The sequence below is a fragment of the Zootermopsis nevadensis genome, unplaced genomic scaffold (assembly GCF_977971745.1).
Source record: "Zootermopsis nevadensis isolate Lab colony 2312 unplaced genomic scaffold, Znev_1.0 Znev_ptg000002l, whole genome shotgun sequence".
Classification (NCBI taxonomy): domain Eukaryota; kingdom Metazoa; phylum Arthropoda; class Insecta; order Blattodea; family Termopsidae; genus Zootermopsis; species Zootermopsis nevadensis.
Genome location: NW_028259134.1, coordinates 9,545,885 through 9,565,183, shown reverse-complemented (window position 1 = coordinate 9,565,183; position 19,299 = coordinate 9,545,885). Strand labels below are relative to the sequence as shown.

General features: G+C 37.2%; 1 long non-coding RNA gene across 1 annotated transcript in view; it reads left to right on the top strand.

Moving 5' to 3' along the window:
- The window catches only part of LOC110836831 (uncharacterized), a 56,853-nt gene extending 37,945 nt beyond the window's left edge, over positions 1-18,908 (top strand). The window contains exon 2 of the long non-coding RNA XR_015535250.1: positions 17,491-18,908. This is a non-coding gene — a long non-coding RNA (uncharacterized LOC110836831). The remainder of the gene's footprint in view (positions 1-17,490) is intronic.
- The last annotated feature ends 391 nt before the right edge of the window (positions 18,909-19,299 follow it).

The window sequence follows — 19,299 nt, the reverse complement described above, 5'->3', positions numbered from 1 at the left end:
ACAGTAGCCGAACAGTGAGACACATACATGTATATAATTTTATGGTAAAATGCAATAGTGAAACGCAATCTTAATGCTTGGGAAAATACGCCAACGAAAGTGACATCGGGTAGAAAGTCGTGATGGCGTATTTCAACAAATGAACAGACGGGAATGTTAATACTGGGACCAGCTGTGAGTGTTCTGAGCAAGTCGGCGGATGTAGACCCACATATAGTGAGCAGTATTTGGTTCATACGTTAGGGAGGTACTTTTATTTTCTAAACTTTTTTACAAATAAAGTTTTCGCCATTACTTTTCAAATTTTAACTCCCGAAATTTGTCCTAGTCCTTCAGTAAGTTCTCAACACAAAATTATGTTTGCATTACTTGTAACGTCGGTCCCAACTAAAAGTTTAGCCTATTCCAGTGTTAAAGATTTCAGTACCATAACAATGTCAGGTTTCTCTTTTCATAATATAGTCTATTCCCACTTTATTTTTTTCTCTTAGAAAAACATTACTTCCGAAGTATTTAAGAACGCTTTTAATTTGTGTTTGTTTAGACAAATTTTTAGAACCACGGAAATCAAACTAGCCGAAGACGGAAGATCTAATTTTCGAAACATGGACTATGAACAAAATCGAAGCAACCACTTCTAAAGATCGATCAGTTATGTTTTATTTCTATAACTGATTTTACATGCCCTTGCACTCTCTCATTAAAATTCATTATTTAATACCGATATCAGATCTGCTTACTTGAGCAGTTTCTATTATAACATAATTTCATCTTAGGAGCATTACAGATCGGACCCAAGGTAACGTCTTCTTTTCTGATAATTTTGTTTAGAGGGGAATACAAAATGGTGTGACACCCCTTAATTGACAATTTTTATATGATAAAATAAAAATTGTAAACAAAGTTTTTATACCTTTAACTCTTGTGTCAATATATGTAGATGGAAGAACAGTGAGTGCAATGAAAAGACTCCATTTATTTAAAAGTTGGCTGCGGCTACAAAGCGCTAGTCAGACGTGACCCCTCTTTTAAAGTGGATCCTTGAGGAATAAGAGTAAGCTTGCTCAGTTCCTGGCTGTTTCTCTGTCGGCAAGCGTTCTCTTTGATATCACTGTGCTATGTGGACGTTTTTGTATGACAGAAGAGAAACAGTTTCCTGTACTCAGTTGGGAATTGATATGTCACGTAAAAGGTTATCGTGAGAGTGTCATGAGATTCTTTTGGCCGTAGTAAAGACGGCGAAAGGATATTTCAGTTTAAACGGCTGGCTACAACGCTTTTACAAGGGTTGTAATTACGAACATATATGCTAGATGAGATATACGTTTATTTAGCGACACTTCGATAGCTGTGTGGATTACATATACAAAAAGAGGAGTTTTAAAATCGGTTGTTTTTATTGAAACAATTAAATAAAAGAGAATGAGATGAACGGTATATTTTAACATGTTTGGAAAAAGTAATAAATAATCATAGAACTTTTACTAATTTTCTTAATGGTGTGAGACTGCTTGAAACGCTTAGGTACATATATTTATTTATAGTCCATGCAACGGTACTGTCTATATTTCAGAACATCTAGCAATGAATGGCAGTAAAACTAATGCCAAAGTAACTAGAAGTAATGTGGAATGAAACGACCGTGGCCTAATTTAAGGTATTACCCCACCTCGTTCTTTGAGGGACTAAGGAAGCCAAAGAAAACCTGTCAGGATAGGCTATCTCTAGGCAGAGATTTTTAAACCGAAATCTTCCGATTACGAAGTAAAATGCTAACCAGTCAACTGCAGAGTTAATTTATCTAGGGGCAGATGGGAGAAAAATGTTAAGCCTATAGTGGGTCTTAGAAAAACTGGGCGTAAAGGTGTGGCCAAAATATAGTATTTGGCCCAGAATCGGGTCCACTGGCAGATAGTTGTAAATGCGGCAATGGACCTTCGGGTTTCATAAAAACAATTAATATTTTGACCGACTGACTGTCAACTTTTAAAAGAAGACACATGCACTGTACTTTTAGTCTGTTCTCTTGTTAATTGGGTTGAAGGGAAAAATATAGTAATACTAGCAATGAAATGGAAAGGGAAATATCGTGGTTTATTTTAAAACACTCCCGGATTATTTGTAACCACATTGAAAGGTTTCCCGCGCTAATTCTGCCGAACACAAACCGAGTTATAACTGAACTCTGTATGTCACCGACTCACCAACTACCAAGTTCATACATTGTGTTCTGCTTGGCAGTGCTCGTGTTAAACATTGTGTTTACAGCTGTATAGAAACGCTTTGTTATGTAAAAATTAGAATATTCTGTTGAACAGATGTGGCCCATTCCGTGCAGAGTTTGAAATACCCTGACTTCAACTGTGTTCGCTGCATGAAAATTGCCCTGTACACTTGTGCTGGAATATTTTAACTTGCAGGACGTGGCAAAAGCTCTTTAGAATTAGTGTAGCATGTAATGAGAAAACTGGGAGCCTTGCAGGGTTGAAATCGGCTGCCCGCTTAACAGGACTGGGGCTTCTCTCAACCGGATGTGTGTAATTTGTTGCTGCCTTTGCCAATGTCTACCCTCATATAACCTCTTGGTCAGGCGATGTCTGGTTGGGATTGAGGCAGTACAAACACTGGTCCAACAACGTGTTGTTTTATCCAGTGGAACAGTATACAGGTTGCTAAGGTTAGGCTCAAAGGGCACTGGAAGGGTCTGGAAGTCGCAGAATATTAGCTCCATTCACGCAGCGCCTTTCTTAGTAAATGTAGTTTGAATCAACAAGAGAACCTATTAACTGACAGCCAAGTACTGACAATTGATATGGACCTCAATTTTCTGTTGTTACCTAACACAAGTTTTCTCAATATCATCCACGTGACGGCACGCGAAAATACAGTTTACCCGAATCACGTAATATTGTAAAGTTGTGTGTGGATAATGAGGAATATCGTAATATAACTTAACCAAATCTTATTAAGGTGGTTTTCATACAAATTTACCGGCATATTCAGCAAGCGCTGGAAGTCGAAAATGCATACAAAATTTAACTCGGATAACCTGGAAAGAGGAAAATACTTGGAGACCTAGACATAAATGGGAAGATAATATTAAAATAGCTTCCAGTGGTTTTATGTTTTACACAAACATTGTTCATACTCTTCAAGCTTAATTGCGCTTCTAGTAACTGTAATAAGCATTAGAGTTCGTAGAGAAATGTTCTTATAATCAACATTTATGAAATAGTAATAAATAATAAGAGTGACATTAAAAGTAATAAGCGTTGAACAAATGTAATTTAATATTAAATGTGATGAGACGGAAGATGAATAGCGACACATCTTGACTGAATAAGTCTCGGTGCGCTTAACTTCTTCTTGAATTCATTTATTTTCAGACTCTTGTTCCTAGATACTTACATTTTACCACGATTTAGAAGGATGTATTAACTGTTTTATAAAATAATATTGGCGTATTTGACAGAAATAAACCTTTTTGTTTTGAACAGCTATACAATTTATTACAGCATTACCTTTGTAGCTCGCATGTAAATACGAAATTTATACAATTTATTAAAAACTAAATTTTATATCAGAACGTATTCAGGGCGACTAAAATCATATACCTGCCAAACGCACCGCCAAAAGCCGACCGTCTGACTCAGGACTCCCGGCAAACACAGTCTCAGCAGAGAATTGATTCGACCTTCAAACAGAAGTACCTGTCTGCGCAAGCGCACAGCCATTGTAATACGCGGTATAGGAATATCAGCTGACTCTCAGATCTGCATTAGTTCTCTAGCTTTCTGGCCTTTCATATCATTCTTCTTCTCTATTATTTCATAGCTTGTATAGAATTTAGTTTTTTCGCAGGATCGAAGGTAACACGCCAGTAATATCGATATCAATACAGGGGATTCCGGTTAAATGGGACACATCGGTACGAGAACACTTTGGTCCAATTAAGCGGCTGCCCCGATTAACCGATAGCCCAATTAACCGGAATCTACTGTATATACAAAATGCTCCAACAGTGGGAACATTTGGAGTAAGGGACGATGTTTTTTGGACAGCGTTCAGCATGACTTCAAGGTTTCAAAGTCGAATCAATTCTCCAGTGGAGAAAACCCGGAAACTCTGTAGCACTAATTATGATACAGAGGTTTATCATCGATAGAATCCTCTAGAATCAGTGATCCACAATTTAATTTGTATTTCATTGCCTCCTAGATGTTCCGCTTCAGTTTCATTTAAAATCCGGTTGAAATTTAAATAACACGGATGGTTAATAACGTACCGTCAATTAAACTTATTTACTGCCGAAAGATATGGTACGTAGACCACGAATAGGAAGTAGGTAAGAATTTGGACGAAGATGGTCGTGCTATGTCTGATAGTACCATTCCAGCAATGGTCTAGAGACAATGAAGGAAACCAAGGAAAACAAATTTAGGATAATCGGTAATACTGTGGAGATTTGAACCTGGTATCTCCGAAACATATGTATAGGTCCTTATTCCTACTGCAAAATATTGAATCCCTACGTAATGGACAGAAGGTCTTTATGTCCTTACAATGCTTAACAAAATTCAAACATTTGAATCACGAGGAAAAAGTAACGTATAATTATAATAGCAACTTCCTTTTGAATCATAGATCATTTGTCTTGCTGACGTCTCTGTGAAGGGCGGGAAGAGCATTAAGGAAATCCCGTAGGAAGAAGTGCTGAGATGGGGTGTGTCAGGAACTGTATCAGTAACGAGAGTAGCATCGATCATCTCCTTTCCATCTTAACGTTTATGTCAGCATAATGTTCCTGTACTTGGCAACCTTCGTTTGAATTGTCAGTCTTTCAGATTTGTTGTAGTTAAAATTACGGCCACTAGTCTGCGTTTGAAACGTAGGAATCGTACTAACTAGGATCGTATCCATTATTCAGGTCCCCTAATCTGCAAACTTGGTTAAGTTATGTTGGATTTTTCAACCGCATTATGTTTGTAGTTTCTACAAGTGTTTATGCAACAACTCCTCTTTCTGCTAGAGAGAAACTGTAATAAAGATTATTGTTACGTGTCAAGAATCTGTCGGAGCAGCACTACCACGCTATTTGTCTTAGTAGGTTAGTGGACGGCAGTGACCTTGTAACGTCTTCATACCTTCTAAACCTTCTAAGTTTATGTAATAACTTCGGATACCAAATTTAATTCAAATGTACAGTCTGTATTGCGAGGCTAGCAAGATTTATATGAATCGCTGAACTATTTTATCAGTTAGATTATACCGAAAGTCGCAGAGATAAGTCTGGTATTTTGTGTTATTGGTGTACACGTAACGTGATTACAAATGCATTGGATTTAAAGTTTTAATTCAGATTAACTATTAAGATTAAAATATATGAAAATTGTAATGAGCCCATAATCAACGTTTTTAACATTGGTAGTGATGTGGTCCATCATTAGAATGTTGTTTATATTATTTAAACTCATATCTGTTCTTTCACGAATTTTTATTAAATGTGAATTACAAAACAAACAGCAGGCCGATAGGCTGTTAATGAATTTTAAGTTCGACGGTGCGAAATGCAGACTATACTATCAGATAAACTGTTTTCAGAAACAATCTAATTATAAAACATAAGTTCACAATTGCCATCATTAGCATAATAGAAACAAAACATGATCTCAGCTAAAAGAGATTGCATAATCCGACGATTTAGGCCTACGTTTTTTCCGTAAAAAATTTTATATACAGTACGAGACATTTTTCCTCAAAGAATATTCATAGTACTAAGAAATTGGAAAATAATATATTTCATTCGGAACTCCGAATACAAATTTTATTTGAAGTATTTTTCGATATGTTGTGTCTCCAAATGTAAGGGAAAATAATTTATAATCAGCTTCGGAAGAATAAATATGTTTCTGAAACTACGGAGTTATATCTTCATTAAGTAAGATATGTAAAACCTTTAAAATGCATTTGCAAATTACTCCAAATTGAAGCATATCTTTAACTCTCATTTCAGCTGGTGAGTTTTAGTTTCTCACGGCGGCAAGTATGAAAATGACTGTTTTCTGGAATGTTGCGCCGTGTAATCTGGGAGTAGTTTAAAGACATTTCAGATGTTCTTCCTATCGCCCTGAAAATGGAACCACTAAACACCTCTGAGACGTCGGTAAACTTTTACCAGACTACACAATGTAACTTCCAAAAGACAGTCATCTACTTATTTCAATAAATCTATATTTGAACATTCAAGCCAGATGACGTTACTAGTAATTTCTGTAGCATTTTATAGGTTACATATATTTAGCTGATATATTTATTCCTGTTTCCAAATTTCCTTCTTGATTTCTTGCATAATTCTAACCATAGACCAGATTTTCCGCAGAGCTGTTATACATTTTCGTGTTTCACTCACATGTAGTGGAAATGGACGTATGGGTTTCTGTATATACTGGTTACTCCAAGTTGAGTGTCTTGTTGGTCATTTCAGTTCATCAACCTCTCTCTTTTTTGCACTGTTGCCAAAAGAAATTCATGGTCACCGTTCCAACAAGACCAAATCTCCTTGGCCGTTTCGAGCAATAAATTCAGCAAAGCAAGATCACCAGCATGTCACAGTCTGCCATTGTTCTGCAAGTCACGAATTGCACGCTGCAGTGTTAATCTTTTTTTATTTTTTAGTTGTTAATGTTTCTAGCCGCGAATGTGGACGTCCCTCTCTATCTCGATAAAGAATAGCCTACTTGCAGTTTGTCTTAAAGAGCTCGGCACACGATAAGAATGTTATTAGCGTCACTTAGACCTGAAAGTGCTAGACTGAAAGGCACTTACTAAACAAAAAGGACATACCAGATTGTCCTATCTGCGGTTCTGTTGGTGTGAAATAAAAGTGTTATTTTGATTAAATTTTGTTTTGGTGAAATTATAATGCACATAATAAAGAGTAATAATAGGATACACGTAAATTAATGGCCGTGTAATAGACACTTATAAGTCGTTTCTAGAGAAAAACAAAATTAATTTAAAGACAGAGGAATAAATCAGTCATTTATGGTCTTAGACCTCGCACACAGTGGAACTGAGTCTTTCTGTCTTTCAGGAGGTATGAGAACGTTTTCCTGTGTTATGATCGTACAGACCTAATAATGATACTATTCAACTGCCACGTAAATTGTTGAATTAATTTATACATCAAAGGTGTTTAATTTATACAGGTCTAAACAGAGACCATAATTTTGTGTACCGATTAATTTTTATGTTATTTAATGACACTCTTCCTACTGTACATGTCGAACATAACGAAAATAGATAAACTAAAAAGAGGTTCTCGTAACCTGTTAAAAAGTTGGCTGCTATTCCGGAAATGAATTACAGAATCTGAGGAAAACTATCAAAAATCCTCAGTTATGATAGCTAGTAATATGACCAGAATTCTAGTCACGCATATTCCAAATATAAATAAAGATAATTACCTCTTCGTAGACTTGTTGGTCTAGTTGATAATCGCCCTGATGATGGAGACAGCGAAGACCTTTGAAACGTTGGTAAACTTCTACCAGGCTGCATGGTGCAATAACCCAGGAAACAGCTATCTTCTTACCTACCGCCGTGAGAACCTCAAATCCTATCCAGAAATAAATTATTACAGAATTATATATCAGAAACTTGCTTTTGAATTAGGCTAAATTATTCAGCGTTTATAACAAATCTCACAGTACGACTGAATATCCATATCACAGGAAATATTAGACAGATAACACTGTTGTGACTGTTGTAATATTTAAAAAATAATGTGTATAAAAATCTCCCTGTGCTGATAAGAACTCTTTGCTGCATAGACGCCCCCTAGAGAAGCAGCTCCAACAAGCAGCTTAAATAGGAGGGGAGGGAGGAACAGTTACGAAGAAAGCACCTCGACAATCCGCCATTAAACACAATGCAGTGTTGATAGAAAGTAGGTTGAGAGAAACAATCGAGGTGCGCATATACTGTTAAGATTTCTTCGTTATAATATGCTTATGTGAATGCAAAGGTGTTTGTACAAAGAAGGATGTGATTTAGCGCGTTTATACACTGTACCATGATTCATGAACGCCGCGTCGGAGGCTGGGAAACGATTTGTGGGGCAAAGAGAGGGAGTCAGAGTTACAAGTTTACGATTGTGCTATCATTTTGCCAGAAATTTCTCACCTGTGCGTTTTTGTGACTTGCAACACCGTGCACTAATCACTGCCTCTCGTAATAAATAATTAAGCACTTTAAAAAGTCTCCAGCTTCTATGTAGGAAATTTTACTTCTGGGTGATCCCTCGGCTTTCAATATTTTAAAAAGTGTGTTAAACAAAACAACCCTATGAAACACTCATCTTTACTAGATACATGTTATGTCTTAAAAGTCTGTTATAAATGTAAGAGTAAATTAAATACACCAGAAGAATGAAAAATAAAAATTGGAACGTGTGCATTTTTATGTACACTAAAATTCCAAAAGGCGTTTTTCACGCCACAAAATGCACAGCAGTTTCTTACGTTAATAAAATAGCTTAGAGGCGCTCTAGACTTGGATCACTAGTCTCTTAAGGATTAAGAACAATAACAGTAGTATTCAAGGTCATTATTACGACAACGTGATAAGTCAGATAGACAGATATAGATCGACCGATAGGTGTTCTTTGTTAGCTTTAAAGACAGGTTTCCTATGAATGTTCATATGAGTATGGTATCGGACAAGTCTCCTTCCCAATTTACGATCCTTACCACCCCGAAATTTCGGACGCGGCGTAATGTCATGCAGTCATTGCAGCGGACCCAAAAGAGGGGGGAATGACACCAAATTGCACGGCTCAGTAAGATACATTTCGGCAGCTCTAACACTGGCCTTTCCGCTCGTAATTAAGTTCTTAGTCTGCACTCTACTAAGTTTAATTTACTTTATTAACAACATTCAACTGCAATTATAATTCCTGAGTATAAATATTTGAAGAGTAACTGTATCAGTGTTTAAATTCAAGAAATTTCGTGCCGAAGTGGTTTTTGAAAATGAGTGTTTATTCATTCAATAAAATGGTAGACATGTTTGTCTTTTATAGGTGTGCAGATGGTTTCAAGAACTCACGAAGGACATGTTAATCATTTGTTTTATTATTTCCGATTACAGCACGCAAAGGAAGAAAGTATGAAGCCGTTTCAGACGTTTTCAATCGGAAAGGAAGCTTTCCCTGACCCATATTCATATGAACCCTTTTTTTTACAGTTCTGGTGTACAGAACCAACTCTTTAATTTGTGCCAGACCTTTTTATGTTGCGCTGTGAATAGAATGTAAGATGCGAAAACCCTGTGAGAAAGTGATTTCTGTTACTCGTAACGATGACAGACTGTTTTTCCTTGACTGTCGCCTCTCTGATCCTCTTTACCTCGCAACTAACAGACACGTTCCATTTTCTTTTAATTCTACAAGAGCTCAAAAATTAAGCTCGCCGTTGTGTGCTTAGCACTTTGCTTCATACTCGGCAGGCAAGCCTACAAAGTTCGTATCCCTGCACGGAGACAAGTTATCCTGTCAGGGTTTGTCCAGTCCTTCCAGGCAAATGTTAAAGGTAAAGTCCTGGTACTTATTAAACATCATGCCATAAAGACACGTGGCTCAACCCATGTCTGACCTCGGCACTGCAAGGGTTGTGAGTGGTCAGCTTCACTCCACGGGGAAAAGGACCTCGGTATAAATTCAATGCCGGAGACGATCTCGATACAGTGGTGAAAAATCTCTTGGCCCTGCCAGGAATCGAATCTCGGGTCGTTCAGTCCATAGCCTAGTAGCTATATTGACTGAGGCAAATTTTGGAATAGTAAGTTAAATAAAATGTGCATATATGTACTCATAAGTTCAGGTAATTACTCTAATATTTCGGAGTCTGCATACAGAAAGGTTGATTTTGCCCTTCAGTTAGTAACTACGTTGTTTTGTCCGATATAATCATGTTATGTGTCCGTTCGAATTTCAAATTCTTGTCCGAAACATTTTAAATTGAGTGCAAGCATATTTAAAAATTTATTCCTACATATTAAATTGCATTGTTTTATCGGCGAATGAGTTGACAAGAAGCTTAAAATCGCTGATAGGTGTGAACTTGTGAAACGGCCGTGGCTTATTTCACTGTACTTCCGGCCTGAGGAGTCTGAGCGAAGCCAACAAAACCTCCGTACTTACAGTTAGTAACGAGGCCAAGATTCGAAGTGAGCTCCTCCCACCAATACAAATAAAGAGACACTAACAAACTCCTTCCATTTGATGGATTCATGCCTCTCAGCTTGAATATAATTGCAATTATCTAATGCAATTAACAATGTCTATGTACTTGTACTTACAATGATGCTTTCTGTTACAACTGTCTGAAGTGGAAGCTTTATAAAAAGTCTTTCTAAACTTTTCTCGTTAAACGCTGAGTATTGTATGAATAATCAGAGGACAACTTCTGGGTGACTCTTTTAGTACTTCGTAATTGCTCTTGAGAATAACTAGGAACGGTCGAGATTCAGAAGCGCACACCATTACGAAAATACTTAGAGACAAAATACTATCCAGTCACACTTCGCAGACCACATGGCAGACAGAGTTTAAGGCAGTGATTGGCCTACGTGACTCTTCCCATACTTTGCGGAACCATAGCCAACAAAGAATATTTGATGAAGGCGACTGGCCCCCAGGTTATTCATAGTACAGAATAAAAACATTTATTGACGAACGAAGTATACGCAAAATTATATGCATCAAAGAAATAATAAAACTCACTCCTTATAGTTTAACTTGACAATGAATGAAATATTCCGTAACTTCGTAATGAACACAAGCAATGTTAAAATTATTTTAGATATTTGGCAGTACACAGCAACGTATTGACACTGCTTTAAAACTTCCATGATGTTAAGTTGTCTTTTCCTCAAATCCACTTTTGTCAACACAGATGTTGTAATTGTTGAACGGGAAGGAATCTCTATAGCCGATTCGTGGTCATAAGGAGGTTGAAAGGAGGTGAAACAACACGCAGTCTTAACCTTGAAACGTGGTTTAGGAAAGTAGTTATATTTTTGCCAAAGCCGACTCTCCTGCTAGTTTAGTAATTGGTATAGTTTAGTTAGCTAATCTGTTAAACATTTTGCATAACTTCTTTGTTTGGAGGATAGGTTCGTCTTAAGTTCTCTTTCTACAAAGAAAACAAATGTGTAATAGTATACGTTGTACATTTAATTTAAGCGTTCGCCAGAAAAGCTCAATAATTTTTTTTATTCTTCTATGTAGTTCAGTAGTCGTTAAAATTGTTCTGTCTAAATAAAATCATAAATTAAAAAAACAATTTTTTCACAAAAATCTCTTTTATTACATGTAATGAAAATCGGTTTGTCCGTTCCCTGACTGTTTGATGCCGGCAGTCGGGCGGAAGGACTGCTCCGCAGTGTTGCATACGCACCTGAAACGATATACCCGCATACACGGAGCGGAATTTGAACTTATGATTCCAGCATTAGGTGGCCATTGTGTTATTTTATATACACAAGCCTGTAAAACAAATAGTTTAAATTATATTTATTTTATTTTTCTATTTTTATAACGGAAGTATTTTTTGTAATGGAAGACGTGTATGTTGTGTTATATACTGGCCCTACCCTCCGCCCAAATTAACTTTTGAAATTTATTCAGTTACATGAAACTTGGACTTGAACATTATGTCACTATAGGCTACATTACGCGTTATCTGTGTACTCATTAGTCCTCATTACTCCTCCATCATAGTCTATTATCGACCAAGTTTTCGTGTGAAGTTTTGTCACAGGAGCGACGTTTGAGGCATTTCTGGAGTCTTGATATTTGATGATGTAAAATAGTTTACACGATGAAAATAAGGCGAGGATTTTATTTTTATAGTGCCGTGTGGTCTGGTAGAAGTTTACCAACGTCGCTGTTTCCATCATCAGGGTGATAATGGAGACAGAAAAGACCCCCGAAACGTCGGTAAAATTCTACCAGACTACACGGCGTTACAGTCCAGAAGACAGCCATCTTAGTGATCACCGCCATGAGAACCTCAAATTCTACTACTAAGGTCATATTTTTGTATATCGGTCATGCAAAATAGTAACATGGTGAAATACGTATTTTGGTTTTGGTTTCGTAGCAAAAATTAATTAAACACTGAAGTATGCCAAGCGTTGTGTTGTAGTAGGTCATGTATATGGATTATCATAAATTAGAAACAAGAAAATGCTGTATGATTATAGATTAAAAATATTATACGAAAATGTTATGAATTTGAACTATGACGAAGTTATGAAACTCTGAATTCTTTTCTGGCAACCTTAAAAAAATTATGTAGGGCTATTAATCAAAATTATGCCCGAAAGTACATCACTAACTTTTATAAGGAGGTCTATTAGTTTATAGTTCCATCTGTTTTTACTATTCCTATAATGCCTAACATTGGAGGAATCTATGCGTCATAACGTCTTCTGAGAACTTATTGATACTCGTGTTGTTCGTGTGACGGGGTCGTGTTCATGTTGCTAAAAAGTAGGACCGGTTTCCATTGCATCATGCTGGAGACGAAGCTGATGTGAAAGGAGTAAAAAAATTAAGGTATTGCATATTCGCGTACAAGTAAAATTAATTTGCAGTTCTCTGCTGTCTGCAGATAGCCCCTCTAAAGTAAAAGGGCATTGTACTTAATGGCTGGTAAAAACTTCTGGAAGTTTAATGCTATTCTCGTAGTGTATTTTCATAATTAACATTTCGATGTCGACATCAGTGTCCATGGAATAGAACCACGATGACAAATCCATTTATTTACGAGGGTGATGTTAGTCAAGGTATTTTAAGTCTTCTTTTCCATCGAACTGCCAAAACAATAAACACGTAAAAAAGGAACTTGGCGACATGTTACAAAAATTATATCAAGATTCTCTATTTTTTATAAGATATTTGTAGTTTCTCACCTGTAAATTTTATAAGGCCTAAATACTCTTCAAAAGCATGCATAAATTTGTGTTGAAAACTACATTACACTGAGATTTTAGGCTGAAAGATATCGAAAACGGACTAGAAAGTAGACAGAAATAATTTTAAAAATATTTTTCCGTCGTAGGAGGGGAAAAGTAATTGCGAGTTGAGTGTTTTTTCAGGCAAACCCTCATGTCAGGAGAAGGATAATGTTGAAGAGGAGCGGCAGATACTTGCATCGCGGTAACCGGACAAACGACGCCCCCTTAAAAGTCATTGCATTTGGAGAGTTGGCGCGAATGAGGCTAGGCACTTGAAAGTTCCTCAGCCGTGTACAAGAGGGTTCCGTAGGAGTGATCACATTAGCACGGGAAGAGGTCGCAAATTGGGCAACGGGGGAGAGACAAGAGAAACTGGGGTAGCGCGTCGATCAATAGGAGAGCAGACAAAAACACACAGAAACAGTTCATCCAGGGATCTGATTTAAAAAAAGTAGGGAATCACTGAGACAAAACACGAGGAAACCTCCCTTTTTATTACGTTAACTTTATCTTACACTGGGTACTTTAACGAGTAGCTTATTTTTATTCGTTTTTTGCTACAAACGATAGAAGACCATACAAGAATACCTCTGTTTTCTTTACATCATCTATCAAAATTAAAGTAAAACCTGCCTGTATAAATCGAAGGTTCGCTGAAAAGAAAAAAAATACCGAAAGGAGAAAGTAAATGTTGGCCTAGAGTGTAATTTCAGCGGTGATTTGTTTTACGTTTACAAAAATCTGCTAAGTTTCATACAGCTAGAATTTGAAAAGGACCAGCTAACTACAATGTGAGTAAATAATTCGTGTCTTCAATTTAATGTTGAACTCGGTGTAAAACAAATATAGACTCATTACACATGTCCAGCACAGCCACACACATATCCGAACAAGAGTACACACATCACACAGAAGGAAGAAAAGAAATAGGCCTAGATAAATATTGAAAAACCTGATAGTATCAATAAGAAATTGAGACACGAGTATTTAACATAGGATGCGCTCTGCCTAAGAAGGCAGAAGTAGTATAATTATATGGTATAATGCGCAAATAATGGATAATCATAGAATTGTTACGTAATAAGCTCGCCAGTGAATAATTCTGCAATAGAACACCCACTTTTAGACCAGGTATTCAAACTATAGCTGGAGAGACAATGAAACAATGCTGTATTCAGTAAAATGCTCAGTTAAAGATTCAGACCAATTACATTATGGCTCTAAAATTAGTAATAACTAAATTTAATGTCGACGTCCTCGGTTTTGAACGATTAAACAGTGAAAACGAAATTTAATATTTATTTCCTTCCTTCAGCTTAATATTAAATATTTAAACAACTGACGGACTCTTTGAAGAGTGTCACCTTCAGCTGAGCTTAAAATTAAATAAGTTTCGGCTCGTCACTAAGCCACAGGTGAGTAAATTTCCGCTTTTTATTTCTCTTCTCAAACAGACAGATGCTCAAAGCACAGGCCGATGAATGGGCGACGATGTCGCGGTGATTAAACTCTATTTTCAAACAAACCTTGAGTTGAATTTATTTCTGCGCGTGCCCCGTCCTTTCTACACAGTGTTTTAGTCTGTTATTACAAAATGCGTGACTTAAGAACCACTAAGAAAATTGTTAAAAAACAGATAGAATTCCGTTGTGATTTTCTGCATTGTGACTCTGTCTAGTCTTATACATGTTACCAACGTTCCTCCGAAATGTTAGTAAACCAAAATACCACAGTATACGTCTACATTGCTTTGATAATCTCAAATATCAGATGGATTAAAAGTTTGAAAATGTTTATGTAGACCTAAGACGCACGAAGTAGGACAAGAACGAAGCGAATATTAAGATGAATTTTCTCCAGGATGTAGTCTGGTATAAGTTTACCGACGTTTCAGAGGTGCTTGTTATTTTCATCACGGTACAGCGGCTCAGAAAACAGTATTTTGTATAATCGCAGCCGTGAGAACCGGAAATACTCTTGAGTTGATTAACTCAAAGTGGATGAGATGGACAGGACATGTAGAAAACGTGGATAAATGGCATATTAATGCCAGATTTGAGAGAAGGTCCTCGAGGGAAGGGACTCTCTGGATACACGTGGGTAGATGAGAGGAAAATGCTTGAGTGGATCTTAAAGTAAATGTTTATCTGGGAGTATGAGCTGGAATTAGGTGGATCAGGTAGGATCCAATGACAAGTCTTTATGAGCACGATTATAGAATTTCGGGTTCTATAAGAGCAGGAAATATCGTGACCACTTTGTAAATGAACAATTTCAAAAACGTACTCCACATACTAATAATTTGGTCGCATTACAGACGTAGATTTTCATTAGAGCTAAAATGACTCCAGTAGTTTTAGATTATCACATTTGTTTGTAAAGTTACATCACAAATTAGACACAGAAATAGAAGAACTATAATAATTATAACTTTCGGATCTGAATAATTGTATCTGTTTTTAAAAGCTATCTCCCCAATTAGCATAGGTTGGAATTAAAAACATTGCTGTATAAAGTTTTATATTTTTAATCACACTGTTCTGATGGTATTGTCCGATTCTCTGTACATGGAATTAGTTCTCTGAATGTTCCATATGGGACCTTCACAGGGTTGCCAGATGTGCGTCTCTTGTGCCGTGGAACGGCTAATCAGTTTCCCATCCGACCTGAAAACGAATTTTCCCGGCATATGATCTCGCATGAGCGACCAGATATTCACCCCCGCATATTACAGATCACCGGGGCTTTAATTTCATTCTCCCTAACACAATGCGACGGGTGGCCTATCATACTCAGGAATGGAGCGGGAGGACGATGGCCCAATTGCAGTCTTCCTTTCTCTGTCTGTCCTCGTTATCCATCGTCACCCGCGGAGACTGTCAGTGAAAAACACTGACTGAAAACTACAAGTTAAGAAATTTGCGTGTTTATTCAGTAAACATTCAAAATATGCAGTTAATTAGGCATGAAAAATAACTATCGTAGCCGCCACTAAATTGCATGCTTCAAGGCCACGGAAGACTTCACAGCGTTGTTTGCTTTGCTACGCTGCTAGTTTTGAGCTGTCTTTTCTCACCCGGGCTCCGCTGTTCGTGTTGCGGTGTTGTTCGATTTTGTTGTTACCCTGAAGCATGCAATTTGGTGACGGATACTGCACGCATTGTGAATAAATATACCATAGTTATGATCTGAAATCGACAAAAGTGGTTTCAGATAACATTACACACCTGCCTCCAGTAAATGTGTGGAAAACATCGATTATTCCATGAACACACATTAAAGACCGCGATATAAAACTGAATACCGCGTTTGGCAAAACTGGACTTATAAATGCAAAACAGGGGATGCGCGACTTGAAATCCGCGGTTAGTGAGGAATTGCATGGACAGGATATTCGCATTCCTGTGCAGTGGTTGGTGAATGGTTGTGAGGTGAGGAGAGGGGAGCCTGATACGATTTGGCAACACACCGCATTCTCTTTGTTTGGATCGTGAATATATAATAATGTTAGTTTTTTCTCGCCGGTACAGTCAATTTCATGTTATTGTCGCTGCAAGAAAAAATGCGAATGCAACCAAAGAATTCACCAATTCTTTTAGCCATATTTCCTTATTTGGAAAAGATAGGCAGGATAAAATGCTATCCCTGTGCGTATTTAAGCATCGCACCATGAAGACGTATTTAAGGATGCAAGTATAGCTTCACGTAAACACTATATTTTATAATGACGGATAGGTGTGTGGCACCGTTAGGTCCATGTGCTCGTATATGCTCCTAAAACCCTTCCCCCAATAACTTTTGAGGATTTTCATGGAACTTTGTATTCACATCCTTCCTCTGAGGACTAACGCTTCTCCGTACTCTCGTTTTCCTGCCGTCTGTATTACCAACACGACACTCCTCGGCGGTTGCACGAACTTGAGCCAAAAGTGACATTAGCCCCGTTTAATATAGGATCGTGATGTGTGGTGATGCATATTCAAGAAAAATACAAGAACTTTTGTTACAACATTCTTCGTCGAAGACACCTAACTAGGCCTACTATTGAGGAATTTTATATGGAGATAAATACACAAAAAGAACGTAATTATTAATATCCTGTTTTACGTATTGTTTACGTTAAATATACAAATGTACACACTGTGCAGTGCTTTGAGATTATGCCAATATCTAATCTATTTAATGTAGACTGTAGTTGGATTCCGCACCAGTGAAAATTACGCGTATAAACTGATCAATAAACTGTGTAATTATTATTTTGCACATACTTCTAGCTTTATTTTACAGTCTGAATCATCTGAAGGGAACTCAGCGTTATTAACTTCTTTCCAGAATTTATTGTCACTAAAGTTGCTTCTAACATTCCCAAAAATTGGCCGGAGAGTGTCGTGATAAAATTCCTGTTCGTAAGATATTGAAAGTAACTGAACATACTTTTTTTTATTAACTACGCTTTCAATATTTCAGACTGTGTAACGTCGAATGAGAGGACGATAGTAAATAAAGAATTGTAAAGGACGTGGAAGAAAACGATCGTGGCCTACTTCAAGCTACTATCCCGTCATTTACCTACTAAAATCACAAAAACCTCTAACAGGGCATCCGTTCTCTGGGGCGCAATTTGAACCTGGGACCTCCCGAATACGAAGAAGGAATACTAACCACTCGATAACAACTTGCAAGAAGATACAGTATAAATACGTGATTTCCTATCGCAGTGTCTGCTCGCTCTGAGGTTTGCAAGATCAGACACCGAAATCGTGAGGTCGAACCCCGCACGAGGCAATAATATTCGTACACGATTTTTGTATTGTGCTATCCTGAATAAGCAGAGGCCTTAAGAGCGGTTAATAACCCGTGAAAAGAGTTCTGTCTAATGTCTTAAAGACTTTACAGTAGGCTTAATTTTGAATTGCAGCATGTCCGAGTGTCTAATCAGTAGAAGCTTAACAAGGAAAAGACACAATTCTAACACGATACCACAATCTACAGTATGTTTTCTCAGAGGCGTTAAGAAGTGCATTAAACTGAACCTGGAGTGGTCCCCTGTCTGCTTCCTCACACCCAGCTATAGGTACACTGAACACACTAGTAAGTAGGAGTTGTTGAAACCTTAAAATTGTTTTGTAAAGCTCTGGATGTCTCTTGTTTTATTTACTTTTAATTCTTTCTTTATGCTACTAGTGAGAAAATAAAAATATATAAAGGGCGTTATTATTAAATATTGCACAACAAATGTACTGCTAGATTTAATGTACACTGTATTCATTATGCGCTACAATATAAACTGATAAAATATGGGACATTGGCTTTCAAAAATTTTGCAAATTAACTGGTAGCGCCATAGAGGAGGCTTACTGACAATTCGATGGTTCTTACTGCCAACATAATCAGAACACAGCGCAAAATTTCAGACGACTGTCACCTGCTTATACGCCGCCGTTAGAACCTAAACACTTGCTTTGATAAATGGTATCCGATTTATGTTGCTTAGTAAACCTCCATCGTAAAATACCATAAATATTAATAAAATAATCTGAAAATAACTATAAATTTGAATTTGTTATCCTAGAATTTGAGAGTCTAAAGTCAAGAGTCTCATATCTCCAAAGTGCAATGATATCTTCTTTGCTGTACCTCTTGATAAGCTCATATTTACACGAGCTACTGTTTTTTAAGTCTTTCGATTAATTATATGAATGTTGTAATTTAATTGTGGCGAAAGCTAATTACTGGTGTTGACAAAGAAACTGTCAGTTTTCTAACCACCTGCCCGTCTTCAGACTACAAGAGGAACATTACATATTGCAAAATGTACTTAAAAGCGATACCTCGTTTTTATACTGCAAACAAATGGTGCCATTAAAGCATACAATAGAAACTTTTCACTTCTTTACGTGTGAATTTTTCTTACGCCTTCCATCGAATCCATTCTCACTGAAATTCCTTGTACTGTTAGCACAGGCCCTGCACGTAACATTTGGAGGAAAGCAGTCTTGTGCAAAAGAACTCACAGCAGCTCGTCGTAAGATTCTGTGTAAGTCGAAGTTTAATCGTCGTTATAACGAAAGCCCGCCTTTGCCTACGGTAAATTCCGGATCATCTACCTACGCTGAAGTCGCATACACTTTAAAGCTTTATGACACAGATTTATGTAGACGAAATCACTAGGCACTGCCACAGGATGGAATTCAAATACCTGTACTTACCGTCAGCAGACATATCACTAAGAATTCGGGTTATTTAACTGATTGGAAAGTCTAAATAATTATACGC